The following is a 15,238-nucleotide window of genomic DNA, read 5'->3' as shown; positions in this document are numbered from 1 at the left end:
CCTAGAACTAAGGAGAAAATTCCTAACGGAGAGAGCAATCAATCAATGGAATAGCTTGCCTTCAGAAGTTTTAGGTGCTCCACAACTAAAGGCTTTCAAAAAGAGACTGGACCACCATTTGTCTGCAATTATATACGGTCTCCTGCCAAAGCAGGGGGTTGAGCTAGAAGACTTTCAAGGTCCCTTCCAACTCTAAAATAAAATAAAAAAGTTGTCTAAGACACATCTCACGCAGAGAACATCTCATGCACACGAGACCGCATGGAACACACAAATACAAAACATCCGGATTTGAAGCCTTCTTGTTTTTGAAAATGTCCCGTCAGGGTGACCCAAAACCATTTACAGTAGTAAAGTGCTTTGATGTTTCTTAGAGCTCCTTCTGTTCAGAAGTATTTCCTTCCACTTCAGTTGAGAGGGATATTCCCACGCATAATTTCCTTAGATTTTAGGGTCGGTTGTAACCCTGAAATTAATGGGAAATGGCGCTTGGGACTGAAAGGGTGCATGCTTTGTCGTTTCTGTCTTTGATGAGCCAAAAAACCATGGGTTTCAGAAGAATGACTCATGAGTTCATTTACTCTAAACTTTCCAGTAATGCCAATCACATTTGTAGCCCCTCTATCTAAAGACCACACTATTTGTGTAAAAAAAAAAGAATAATGTAAACTAAGAATTGGATGGGATACATGCAATGCTCTCACTTAGTGGATTAAAATGTCAAGAGAGCGCCAGGCTTGGCCAGTTTCTCTGATTCACAACTAGGCCAACAAACTGTTTTAATCTTTCTGTTTTAATCTTTCTACAGCAAACATTTGTGTGAGTCATATTAACACAAGCAAGAGAGTAAGGCAGATTTCCATCAAATGAGATAGAAAGGTAGAATTACCTGATTATCCTAGAAGGTGGGATTATCTGATTATCATAATGTAGCACAATGTTGGTCGCTTTTTCCTAAAACTGAAAAGCCTGACTTAAGGAATGCTTCATTTTGCAGGTAGTCCTTGACGTACAACCATTCATTTTAATGACAACCGCTCGTTTGGTTCAAAGTCACAACAGCACTGAAAAAAGTGACTTATGACAGGTTTTTCACACTTACTATGGTTGTAGGATCCGTTCAGTCACGAAATCAAAATTTGGATGCTTGGCATGCATTTGTAGAGTAGAGTAGAGTAGAGTAGAGTTGAGTTGAGTTGAGTTGTTGAGTTGAGTTGAGTTGAGTAGAATTCTTTATTGGCCAAATGTGATTGGACACACAAGGAATTTGTCTTCGGTGCATATGCTCTCAGTGTACATAAAGAAAAATAAAATAGAATACATTCATCCAGAATCATAAGGTACAGCTCTTAATGATAGTCATAGGGTACAAATAAGCAATCAGGAAACAATCAATATCAATATAAATCATAAGGATACAAGCAACAAAGTTACAGTCCTGCAGTCATAAGTGGAAAGAGGTGGGTGATAGGAACGATGAGAAGACTAATAGTAATGCAGTTGTATAACGGTTGCAGTTGTCCTGGGATCATGTGATCAATGTTTATGAACTTTGGACAGGCAGGATCAATGGGGAAGTCAGATTCAATTAACAACCACTGCAGTGATTCGCTTAACCTCTGTGGCAAGAAAGGTCATAAATGAAGCAAAACTCACTTAACAACTGTTTTCCTTACCAAGGGACATTTTGGACCCAGTTGTGGTCGTAGGTCGAGGCTACCTGTATCCTCCATTTTTATTACTTGTATCTTGCCCTTTCTTGTACCTTGAGCCACTGTGGTTGATGGAATGTCATACAATTGGATTTCACCACAGCGGACTTTACAGCTTGAGGCGGGAGGGAGGAAGCACATGTGTTTGGCACATGTTTCCTTTTGATAGAGTGGAATTGAAGGTTTAGGAAAGAAGCACAAGAGCTCAGGGAAAGCAGGAAACTCTGAATCATAAATTCATCATACAAATAAAACTGGATAATGTGGTTAGAGGGCCGTGGAATTAAATCACTCATTACTTACGTTGCAGTGAAAGTGATAGCTAAAAAAAAATAAAAATTAGAATTGATGCCAAAGAATTATGGTATTCAGATGGCAAGACCTTCAGAATCAGGCAGAGGGTTTTAATACATCATGCACTCAAAAGTGTTCCAAAAAGAAAACTTGAAAACTACTTCTGTCCCTGCTTTAAATTAGCATGGTTCGCTGTATATTTGCAGATGTTCTTTTTTACCATTCTAGCTTTCGCTGATCAGGATGTACATTGTAATATGGCAGGAATTGAGGGTCAGGTAAGTAGAAGTATTAAGTCCAGTGGCCCTTTCAGGTTCTGTACTATTCACTGAGCCTGAGAGTAGGCTGGAAAAGGACCATGGGTGCTAGGAACCTTGGGATTTGTAGTCCTAGCAGATAAGTAAGGCATTAGGATGAGAAGGGTTGTTGTAACGTAAGAACTTTTGAATTTACAATCACTTCAGAGATGGCATTCAATCTGGCAGGTTCTGGAGAACCAGTAGTGGAAATTTTGAGTAGTTCAGAGAACCGGCAAATATTGTATTTTTCGAAGGATAAGATGCACCAAGATTTTGAAGAGGCAAATTAAAAAAAAAAGGTTTTGCACTATGCAGACCTCCCAAAAATGGCCCATTTTTCGTCAAAAAAGAGGCATGCATAACTTTTAGGAGGCTTGTAGAGTGCTTGAGGGGGGGCAAAAAACACTCCGTTTTTTGCTCATTTCTGCCCTCCCCAGCCCCCAGGAGCACTCTGTAAGTTTCCTAAAGGCTAGGCATGGCCATTTTTGCAAAGGGAGCGGGGTTTCAGGAGGCCAAAAATGCTGTATTCAGTGTATAAGACGCACCCAGATTTTCACCCTCTTTTTTGAGAGAAAAAAATGCATTTTATACTCTGAAAAATACGGTAGGCTGGCCCCGCCCCTGCTGCCTCCCAGCCTCCCAGCTGATCTTCTTTTGTTGCCCTAAACAGAAGAAGGGAGCTGGAAAGCAGGTTAGTGGGGTGGGGAGGGAGTGGGAATTTTGCACTATCCTTCCCCTACGATGCCCACAAAGCCACACCCGCAGAAGCGATATTTAAAAAGTTTGAATCCCACCACTGCATCACTTCTATGTGAAAGCTTTGGAGAGATGGGGTCTCTTAGTGAAGGGATGGGGGAAATTCATAGCAGACCAATGAGGATCAGATTGGGATGAGACAAGCAAGTTGGTACCCAAATAATGCCTAGGAACAGGTGAGAAGCCATCTGGAGATGCCCTGCAATGCAATGGGGCACTTGGCCAACAGTGGATGTTGAATACTTTTTTGTCTCATGACCAAGGCTCGTCCCACGAATCCTAGGATGTTTGCAGTCTTTAAGTTAAAACATTCCTTGGTGATGATAAATATGGCAGAAATTTAAGAGCACAGCATGTGTGTGGTCTGAAGAAATTTTCTTGGAAAACATAAATTATAATTACTATTTTCTATAATGGAAAAGGAAAAACGCAAATAACCTTTCGATAGCTGTGATCCCTTTGGTTATATGCTCTCTGTAGGCGACTTCTAACATGAAACAGAACCCGAGTTAAAAATAGTGTTTTTGTGTGTGTTGAAATTACTCTTTGGAGAATAAATGTCTGTGGGTTATTTTATTTTTTTTGCAATCCTGACCTTTGCATGAGATGAACAAAGAATGTGATGTGCATGTTTTTTACTGAGTAAAAGACATACTCTCAGGGACACAAATATTAGGAAGAAATTAAAGAAATGATGGAACAAACTGTGTGTGTTTATTAAGTAGTAAAACAGAAATGAACACAAATAAGTTATTGGTTGTGCTTGCATGGTATGCTATGCCAGTAATTAGCCAATCACATATTTGTCTGGTGTCTTGTGTAAACTCGGTTCATTGGTTTAGTTTATGGCTTAGTATAGAGGTGGGGAACCTCTGGCCCCAAACCCTCAAGGCCTCCAAGTCCTATCTACCATTTCAACTCAAGATGATTGATAGATACAGTATCTAAAACAACAGAAAGAACATCTTGCATTGGAAGAAACACTTATCAAACCATCAAATACATCAAGCGATCATGTTGCTGATGTATTCCAGAGCCTGGGGTAAAAGCTGAATTATTAGAGCAGTGGTCTTCAACATTTCCAGCTCTGTGGACCAGTGGTGGTAGTGGGGACAGAGCAATGGTGTGTTCCAATTTTTTTTAGAACCTCTTCTGTAGGTGTGGCCTGCTTTGTGGGAGTGGCTTGCCGGCTATGTGACCAGATGGGAGTGGCTTGCCAGCCATGTGACCGAGTGGGAGTAGCTTGGCGATCATGTGACTGGGTGGGTGTTGCCAACTTGTAATATGTGGTGAAACTCACTTAATAATGCTCTTGCTTAGCAACCAAAATGTTGGCTCAGCAACTCTGGCATTTGAAGCACACAAGTCTTAAAGCTGTCAAGTTACAAGACCCTTGCACCCCTAACCCTTTAGAAAAAAAAACCCAGGAGTGTTCAAACTTGACAGCTTTAAGACTTGTGGACTTCAACTCCCAGAATTCCTCCTCCCAGTCTTCCCTGGGCCTCAGTCCTGTGTATACAATGTGGATGGGGTGGCATATTGTGTGGCTGGGTGCTACATGAGAGCCTATGTACTGTGGTCTCCTGCTTTAATGTGTGATGTGTCTATTTCAGACACAGGTCTGATTGGTCTGATTCTCACTTCTCCCCCCCCCCCCATTCCCCCGGCCCCAGTAGATCTTCATGAATGTTAACATATGTGTAGATGGGTTAGAATGGAAGCAAGCTGAATCATGGCAATTCGGACTTTCTTCTTTATTTCCTATGTATTCAAAGCAGAGGTGGTATTCAGCCAGTTCTGACAGGTTCTGGAGAACTGGTAGCAGAAATTTTGAGTAGTTAGGAGAACCGGCAAATAGGCTGGCCCCGCCCCTACTGCCTCCCAGCCTCCCAGCTAATCTTCTGTTGTTCTGAACAGAAGAATGGAGCTGGAAAGCAGGTTCGTGGGGTGGGGAGGGAATGGGGATTTTGCAGTATCCTTCCCTTGCCACATCTACAAAGCCACACCCACAAAGCCATGCCCACAAAGCCACGTCCACAGAATAGGTAGTAAAAAAATAGAATCCCACCACCGATTCTAAGGAAATATAGAAATAAACTTACTGCAATATGCATTACATGTTCAAATCTGTAAAACATTAAATTAGTACAAATGATGTTTTGAGTACACCAAATCCAGAAGAGACCTTCCCCCACTGCATCCATCCTTTGCTTGTCATAATGTAGAAGCCAACTTTGTATGGCTCAACATTATATGAGTCTAATGGTTAATTGACTCTTTCAACTACCTTTCAAGATACTAGTTAAGGATAATAGAAGACTAATGCATCTGAAGGGCACCATCTTGGAGAAGACACTTCATGGGTTAAAGCAAGGAGGTTGTTCACAACTATAGGAGTAGCAAAATGTGTTGAATGCGTTCGCTACCTTGAGTTATTTGCAAAAAATAATAAAAGTGGGATATAAATGAATAAATAAGTAAATACGGAGACTGAGCTTTCGTTTGGAGATGTCCAGCATTTGCACGCATGATTTTTGGCTCCTTCTCACGGGTCACATGAATCATGGACTCTTAAGTAGTGAATTCCAGATGCAGGAGGTCCCGATAAGAGGAAGTTCCTGCATGTCTGTTTCTTGTCAGCCTTCGTTGGCAATAGATCTTTCAAAGAATTCACGTAAAATAATGCATTATTTATGTTGTGCCATGGGAATGTTCTCTGCGTCTCTTTCTTTCTTCTCTCCCATTATACATTCCACTTCTGAAGCTGGTTTCATGTTTTTCTCTAATGCAAGCAAACAGGTTCCCACCATGTTTAAATAACAATGGAGTAAGAATGCAATATAGTTTCATGGGGCTGCGGGAATCGTACGATATATTTGTAGGCTAATTATTATTTTTTGCTAACCCTCGCTTGAGGCATTAACTTGAAAGTGATTCTACATAAATTTTACTACTGTTTGAAAATGTATATCATTCAGTACAAGTAGTCCTCAAATTACCACCATTTGTTTAGCGACCAAAGTTGCAATGACATGAACAAAGTGACTTACGACCAAACCTCATAGTTATGACTGTCATAACATCCCCACCGTCACTTGATTAAAATGTGGGTGCTTGGTAGCCAGTATATATTTACAATGGTTGCAATGTCCTGAGGTCACATGAGTGCTTCCGGGTTAAAATAATTAGGCAGTGACATCACCATGTCATGGTTCCAAGTAATAGACCAGGTCTGGTTAGCTTCAGGGTTGACACACTATTGTCCGGCAGAAGCCCGATTGAGGGTGTTAGGAATATAATTCTAACAGTTGGGTTGGCAATATATAAATCATATAGCAATGCTATAACCTGTTTCTTTAAATCATACTGTAAAATGTGATTGGTTGCTGTTTTCCTCAATTGGCCATAAGAGGGAGCCAGAATGACTGTTAGCTCTCTGTTCATTAGATGCTGGGCTGATCTGGAAGTGCCGTGAGCTATTGTAAGTTTTGCAACTGTTAGCAAACTTTGTTTGCCGAACTGATTATATGATACTGGACTATGTTAACTGAAAGACATTAATGACTGATTGTCTTATCCGTGTATGACTTGGACTGTTTGATGGACTCTGATACCTCTATTTCCACGAAAGTAAAAGCCTATTTAAACTGCAGTGTCTCTGTATGCTGAGACATACAGTTGCTACACAACTCTAACAACGCTTCTCTGAACGTACTCGGGAGCTTACTTAACAGAGGGCTCCTTTCATGTCCCCATCAATCCGAAGTGGTACCTATCTTATCTACTTGCGATCACACACTTTCAAACTGCAAGGTTGGGGGACCTCGCCCCATCATATAGTAGCACTCGGGTCTTGGATGTGACTTACGTAACAACCAGGGGTGGGATCCAGCCAGTTCGGACCGGTTCGGGCAAACCGGATGCTAATTTTACATCTAGATCACCGAACTGGTAGTTGCAAGGACTGGCTGGATCCCACTCCTGGTAACAACTACCTTGCTTAGCAATTCTGATCTCAATCGTAGTCATAAGTAATTAAGTAAGTCATAAGTTATTGTACCCGTGTTTGAAATTCTATGGCATTTATAGTTAATGTTTAATAACTAAGAATCTTTAATTTGTGATACTTAAGGGAATTGCCTAGATAACAATAGTATTTCATACCACAGTCTGCCCACTACTAAATATTTTACAGCTGCTTTTGGACCTCTGCAAGTATTTATTAGTCTTTCTTATGCCAGCCTTTCTCAATCCTGAAGGTGAACTGGATGACAAATCTCATTATCTCCAGAAAGCCTCGTGGTTGGAGATTGTAAGATTTTCAGTCCAGCATTTCCAGAAAATAACAGATCGGAGAACGCTAATCTAAACCATTAAATCTCAACCAGGGTGGGGCTAAAGTATGTCAAGGTGGCCACAGGTGAAAAACATGTTACAACACAAAGAAGCCAAAGAAACCCAAATAAGCCACATCACTCCAAGGAATGGCTTGTAAAACTCGGATTTATTATCATCTTTTTTTCTTTTGAGACATATGGACACAACATTTCCAAGAAGTTTTAATTTCCTTTATTTTTGAGGAATGCCCTACCCAGGACCAATGTTCCCTCTAATTTTTTTTCAGTGTGAGCGGAAAAGTACAGTGTGTGAGCGGCACAGTTTCATGCCTGAGCACCTAAGAGAGCCACAGTTTGAACTGCTGTCGCGTCTGCTGGACATTTGCGCAACATTCCAAGCGTCAAGCGCCAATTGCGAGCGAGGTTTGAACCCGATGAATGCCAGGCATGAAAAGTGCCACTCAAACACTATACTTTTCCGCTCACCCTGAAAAAAAAAGGCTCTCTGCTCAGCTTTTACATTGTTAGACTGGCTAGAGAGAGACATGGCACCAACAGGGTCCTGGGCCTGGCATTTTGCAGGCAACCTGTCCTCTCACATTCTTTGGAATGCAACCCATCACGTGTGAATTAGATTTTGCCAATTATCCTATTAAAAGATAATCCTATTATTCTAAAATACGACTAACTCAATATTAAAAACTGTAAATATTTGATGCTGATAAATAATAGCAGTAATTGTTATTTAGTATGAGTAAAATCAGTATTGATATATCAATATAATATCTATCAAAATTGACAATAAACACTAAAATAACAATACAAATATATAATGTGAAATATAAATGTAATAAATATAATATATAAATGCAACATAAATGTAATAAAATAATTTATCATGAAACTCTCCCCCTTTAAAGTAGTAAGATCAATTAAATAGTCTAGCAAGTTTGGACAATATGCTATATGTTATGTTACTTAAGAATATATATACCTCAGAGTCAGATACAACATCCACATCATTTCCAACTGAGTCAATAAAATCATATGCCATGCCAAAACTATTTTAAATAAAGATATGAAATTAATCAAGTATTGCATTTATTTTTCAAAATGAATGTACATTTTTTTATTATTTAAGTTTTGTACCCTATCTTTTCTAACGTTAACTTTAAAAAGATGTTACATCAGACTACAATACAAGTAATTAAATGAAGACTAAAATAAGTGTTTTGGCATATTGAGCTTTTTATATTTCTTTCTAATATTTCTTCCTTAGTTGAGAACTTCCTCCTCAGCTTACTTACGCATTAACTGTTTGTTGCTTTTATGGTTTATTCATTCACTGCTCCATCTTCAGTTTTTTTCACAGGGGGAGGGCTTCCTTCCTTCCTTCCTTCCTTCCCTCCCTCCCTCCACTCCTTTGGCCACCAATTTTGATCCAATTCTCTCTCTCTCTCTCTCTCTCTCTCTCTCTCTCTCTCTCTCTCTCTCTCTCTCTCTCTCTCTCTCTCTCTCTCTCTCTCACTCACTCACACACACACACACACACACACACACACGTTATTTGGGGGGGGTTGAATTACTCCGCCTCACTGCGCAAAGTCGGCTCAGCATGTGTTCGGCCCCCACTTACGCCGAATCAAATCCGCAGCCGGCGGGACCAAGGCAGGGGTTGCATTTCAAAGCCGCCAGTCCTCTTGCTTCTTCTCCTTCACCAGCAAAGCTGCCGCTGGCTTCCCGGCCCATGGCTTTGGCGTCTCTCCCTCCACGCGGAGCCCCTGAGCTGGGTCCCGCGTTATCCCTCCCCCTTCCTCCTCTGCCGTGCTTTTGAGGCCGCGGGAGCTAGTAGGAAAGCGGCGGAGGGCTCGGCCGCTTTCCTACTAGCTCCCGCGGCCTCAAAAGCACGGCAGAGGAGGAAGGGGGAGGGATAACGCGGGAGCCAGCTCAGGGGCTCCGCGTGGAGGGAGAGACGCCAAAGCCATGGGCCGGGAAGCCAGCGGGAGCTTTGCTGGTGAAGGAGAAGAAGCAAGAGGACTGGCGGCTCATCAAAACAAGTCTGGGGAGGTCCTTTGCGGGCGGCCTGTTCTAGCCGCCTGCAAAGGACTTCCCCACGTTTGCTTTGGTAGAAATCTCTGCGCGGCAGTTAGAAACTTCTGCACGGGGATTTCTTTCCATGTGCGCGGCCACGCACGCGCGCACCTTAGAGGGAACAGTGCCCAGGACCCAGTTGTATTCTTATAAATAATGATATGAAATAATGATATCAAACCGAGCAGTTTGCTTTGCAGGGCAGTAACTTCTACTTTAAAAAAAAATCTATAATAAAATGAAGTAAAGTAAAGTAGATGTCAGAGGATATATCAACAGGGTACTGATTTTAATGGTACCATTTTACTCACCTTTGACCTAAAGATTTACAGTAAGTAGTTAGAAAGTACAGATAGTCCTCAACTTTTGACCGTTGGTTCAGTGCTTGAAATTATGTTGGTGCTAAAAAAATGGACTTATGAACTGTGCCCAAAAATGGGTAGGAGGCCCATCAAGCTGTTGATGACCCAACTATGCTCCTTAAGATTAAGGTCAATTGTAGATCTAGCCAGTCCACAGTGCTGCTACAGATGAATATCTATACCTGTGATAGCAAACCTATGGCACACACACAGAGCCCGCAAACTGTCACCCCAGCTGTAGGCCTCCCGCCAGCCAGCTGGTTTTCTGGTCTCTGCCATGCATGCTCAGGGGACAGGGTGCATGCGGGAGATGCATGCGTATGCGCGGGGGTGGTGTGTGTGGGATGGGATGCAAATGCGGGGGTCACAGGTGCATGTCTGGGGGGTGGGAGGAGCACAAGGGGTCGTGCACACATGTGCGGGGTGAGGGTAGCACAGGGGGGTTGGGCATGCATGCGTGGGGTGCGTGGGGGTTAGGTTGCATGGGAGGAGTCCCACGCACATTGTATTATGATTGCGCACATTGCATTATGGGTTTTGGCACGCAGCAACAAAAAGGTTAGCCACCACTGATCTATACCAAAGGTAGAAATCCTATACTATGAAAATCCAGCACCAGTTTTTACTCTAGTAGGAAATTGAATTGAGGCATATTAAGTTCAGAAACCTGGTCTAGAGTTCTGAGAGACCAGGAGTTATGGCAAGTTCTTGTTGAAGACTATGGAATCGCTGAAGCAGCTGGAAAGACCAAGTATAGGCTTATCTAGAGAGAAGAATTGTCACTGAATTCTGGCCTTGTATTTATATACTTAATCAGGTGTGCAAGCAGGCCAGGGCAATTAATGGGAATTAATTGTATTGGGGCAACAGTGCAATTGTTTTGGCCTCCTTTCTACAGCCAATGTCAGCTGCCATGTCATGTTTGCGTTGCGCAACCATTCAGTATCAGATGCGATGATCTCAAAGGAGACTGGATGAGAAAGGGGATGCTTCAAGGGAAATGAAACTTCATTGTCTCTCTCCAAGATGGGCTTCAAAGATAACCGGCTGGGAATGGAACATAATTGCATACCAAACCTGCTTTCAACCCTGAAGCTGACCTGACTGAGGCCATTTTGAGGCTTCAGTGCTGCCACAGCTGGAGCTAAGGGATAGGGAGGGGGAGTAGAGTTAGCTGGGGTTTGTAGCCAAAACAAAATACTTTCTCTTGGGAACCAAGGTCATTCCAGCAGGTGCTTGGAAGGAGGGGACTGAAGTCACCTAGCAACTGGACTGTATCCTGATTGGACCATGTGATTGATTCTCAAAACAATCTCAAAAGTGAAAATCTTTTAATTAGGTGAAAACCGCAGGAACATTTCAAGTTGGTTTTCACCATCCCATGCCAATAGGACATTTCCAATAAAACGATTGTTTGAGGAATCTACCTGCCTCAGAGTTTTGTTTGCTGGGGGTATGTTACTTGGAACCCTGACACCGACGCCTGAAGTGACCGCTATGACATCTTGTTTGAATTTGATTGGAGGTACATTTTTTAAAAAAAGTTTTTGCACTCCGCAGGCCTCCCAAAACCTCTGTATGCCCTGTTTTTTGCAAAAAAAAAAAAAAAAAAAAAGGCACACACAGCTTTGGTAGGCTTGTAGAGTGCTCTTAGGGGCTGGGGAGGGGGCAAAAATAAGAAAAAAACAGCCTGTTTTTAGGAAAAACCGCCCCTTTTTGCCAAAAACGGTGGGCATGCAGAGTGTTTGGGAGGTTTGCAGAGTGCTCCTGGGGGCTGCCCCCCCCCAAAATGAGGAGAAAATGGCACATTTTTTTCTCATTTTTGCCCTCCCCAGCCCCCAGGAGCACTTTGCAGGCCTCCCAAACACTCTGGAGGTCCATTTTTTGCAAAGGGGGCAGGATTTCAGTGGGCCAAAAATACTGTATTCAGTGTATAAGATGCACCCTCTTTTTTGGGGGGAAAGGGTGCGTCTTATACTCTGAAAAATACGATAGTTTACAAAAGAACAACTAAAACAGTCTTAAAAGCTATCCATCTACAAACAATTCCCTAAACCAGCTATCCTAAAAGACATGTTTGTTTTTTTTAAAGTCTCAGTTACATCAACCAATCTGAAAAGCAGACCAAACACCAACTAACTCCTGCCGCAATTATCATCCAAATGTTTGGTAAATATGCATATTTAATGCATCTTCAATCATAGTTTAAAGAAGAGAGCTTCTGTATTACCAATAGGTGGCAGGAAATAGAAATCTCTATGTCTTTGCTGCCACCTGTTGGTGGCCCAGTTTTTTGCATTTCAGAATCTTAGATCAATTTTACTTGAGGGAAACACACACTGGGAGATTCCCTTCTCCCTGGTCTTCTTGAGACAAACATGTCTGTTTTTCCTTCATAGATCTTATTTTCATAGCCTTGGCCATTTTTATCCTCCGTTGACTGACATTTTCCTTGAAGCGCAATGTCCAGAATTAAACGCACTGTGTAGTTTAAGGATATGTTGAAGGCAGTGTTTAGTTTCTGGCTGCATTCTAATTACACATAGGGATTTTGTGCTCTTGGCTGTTTTCACAAGGTCATAAAATGGGCTTGCGCAGTGCACAGTTAGCATCCCGAAAGCCCTCCCGTTGCCTTCACATTAATTTTTAACAGAGTTTTAATCACTCTTGCCTTTTTAGATTTTTAACTCTTCTTTTACATATATATTTTAATATTGCATTGACATCGCTCAAAGTCCCTCTGTGAGGGAGATGGGCAGTTCAAAAATGTGATGAATAAGTAAACAGTGTGATCATATGCCTTGCGTATGCATGCATGTATGTACCCGAGGTGGCGCAGTGGTTAGAGTGCAGTACTGCAGGCTACTTCAGCTGACTGCTAGTTCTGCAGTTCGGCTGTTCAAATCTCACCGGCTCAGGGTTGACTCAGCCTTCCATCCTTCCAAGGTGGGTAAAATGAGGACCCGGATTGTTGGGGGCAATATGCTGACTCTGTAAACCGCTTAGAGAGGGCTGAAAGCCCTATGAAGCGGCATATAAGTCTAACTGCTATTGCTATTGCTACCCTATGTATTGCTTAGGGTGGTATAGGAATGCAACAATTAGAAACCATGCCTTCATCGCCTGGCATTTTGGACAGATCCAAGCCATTTGAACAGATTGAGTAAACTATGATTAAACAAACCATAGATTAATTCCAAATGCGAATCCAGCCTTTAGGCTCGCTCGCACAACTCAATCATAGGAAGTTTAAAACAGAATAGTGGTTTTTTTTTTAAAAAAAATACAAGTGGCTTTTAAATAATTGCAAGAGGCCCAAAGCCACTTTCGTCTAATGGTTAAGGCAGCAGCCCCCAATCTTTTGGGCACCAGGAACCGGTTCTGTGGAGAAAGTTTTTTCCCACGGACTGGAGGGGCCATGGTTTTGCATGCGGCCTTTATCCCGCAGATGGGGCTATGAGTGTTTGAGTGGCCCAGTTGCCGACATGTTGTGGACCTCTTCCAGTCTACCGACAGGTGTTTCAAGACCCCTGGGTTAAGGCATCAACCTAGAAACCTGGAGACAATGAGTTATAGTTCCACTTTAGGCATGAAAGCTGCTTGGGTGATTTTGGCCTGATTACCAGGAGATGGTGAGTTCTAATCCTCCCTTTAGGTTTGAAAGCCAGGTGGGTGACCCTCTCTCAGCCCAACCCATGTCACAGGTTTGTTGTTCTGGGGTAAATAGAAGGAGGAAGGAAAAATTTGTGACATTCAACCCATGGAACAGAAGTCGCCTTCGGAAGTTCTAGGAGCTTCATCACTGGAAGCTTTCAAGAAAAGACTGGATTGCCATCTGTTAGAAATGATGTAATAGGGTCTCCTGCTTGGGCGGTGGGTTGGACTGGATGACCTACAAGGTCCCTTCCAACTTTCTTAATCTGTATCTGTCTCTCTATCTAGAGCAGTGGTTCCCAAGGTGGGGCCCACGGTCAACAGGGTGGCAATTTGATTTCCAATGGGGGCAATTTGAATCTTGTTTAAACCAAGTCAATGGCCTTTTAGGCTTCCTCTGTGTGAGTAGAGTTGAGTAAAGTAAGACTTGTATGTGGGGGGGTGGTGGTCATCAGGATTTTAGAGATGCTTAGGCCAAAAAAAAAAAAGATTGGTAACCACTGATCTGGAGCCTTGATTTATGTAAAAAATAATAATTGAGGCGGGAGAAAAATAATTAAAATCAGAAGCTTTACCTTCCACAGTCCTTTCCATTTGGGGAATTGGTTCCCTCCAGACAAAAATCCAGCAATTAAGAGTGTGAGGAATGTTAGGCCAGAGCTTGTGATGCTCAGTTTTTCTCTGGTGAGGAGGACCTTGTCCCGGCCAGTGGCAGATTAAGGCTCACTAAAGCACTGACAAATCTTGGTGCCCCCTTCCTTTGTACATATTATACAAATTATACAATACAATACAATAGCAGAGTTGGAAAGAACCTTGGAGGTCTTCTAGTCCAACCCCCTGCCTAGGCAGGAAACCCTATACCGTTTCAGACTATCCAACATTTTCTTAAAGACTTCCAGTGTTGGGGCATTCACAACTTCTGGAGGCAAGCTGCTCCACTGATTAATTGTTCTAATTGTCAGGAAAGATCTTCATTGGGTTTTTCTTTCTTTCTCAAATTTGTGGTGCCCCCTTTGGGCCTGGGGCCCTAAGCATGTGCTTAGTCTGCTTAATGCAGGGATGTCCAAACTTGGGAACTTTAAGACTTGTGGATTTCAACTCCCAGAATTCCCCAGCCACCTTGTGGACTTCAACTCCCAGAAGTGGCTGGGGAATTCTGGGAGTTGAAGTCCACAAGTCTTAAAAGTTCCCAAGTTTGGACATCCCTGGCTTAATGGTTAATACACCACTGCTCCCGGCCATTCCCATTCGTTGCCCAGGTCGCACAGCCCTGACAAAAGTTGCAGGAGGGCCGCCTTTGCCAGCCCATAGCGGGACCGTGTAGTAAATCTCAACGCAACAAAAAGCATTGCCGCTTCTTGCGTCAAGGCGGGAAGCCCTGCGGACGAGCGCTATAAGCAGCTTAAAGCTGCCTCGGTCGCGCTTCTTAATCACTTTGCAGCCGGGGAGGGGGCGCGGGGGGGGGAGCGGGTAAAAAAAAAAGGCTGTGCCCCCCTCCCGAGTGGGGGACGGGACGGACGGACGGGGACAATGGACGGATCCTGCCGGCTGAAGTTAGTCGAAGCAGCGAAAAGGGAGGAGGGAACTGCGCGCAGGGAAGGTGGAAAGGAAATGCTTGAGCGGTGCGGTCAGATCAGGCCCTGTCACTCAGCCAGCTGGGCTGGAGGTGGGGGGGGGGTGGAGGTGGAGGTCTCCTCTGACCCTCGCATTCCAGGATCGCTTCCAGCCCC

The 15,238-nt window shown here is 43.1% G+C and overlaps 1 protein-coding gene across 2 annotated transcripts in view; it reads left to right on the top strand.

The window, feature by feature from the left end:
• The window catches only part of PDZD2 (PDZ domain containing 2), a 249,938-nt gene that overhangs the window by 20,271 nt on the left and 214,429 nt on the right, over window positions 1-15,238 (top strand). The gene's annotated exons all lie outside the window — the stretch shown is intronic.

Source organism: Thamnophis sirtalis, unplaced genomic scaffold (assembly GCF_051295495.1).
Source record: "Thamnophis sirtalis isolate CommonGarterSnake01/CBP01778 unplaced genomic scaffold, rThaSir2_p1.2 scaffold_5, whole genome shotgun sequence".
Lineage (NCBI taxonomy): Eukaryota > Metazoa > Chordata > Lepidosauria > Squamata > Natricidae > Thamnophis > Thamnophis sirtalis.
Note: the sequence above shows the minus strand (reverse complement) of the source record. Positions and strands in the feature narration are given on the sequence as shown.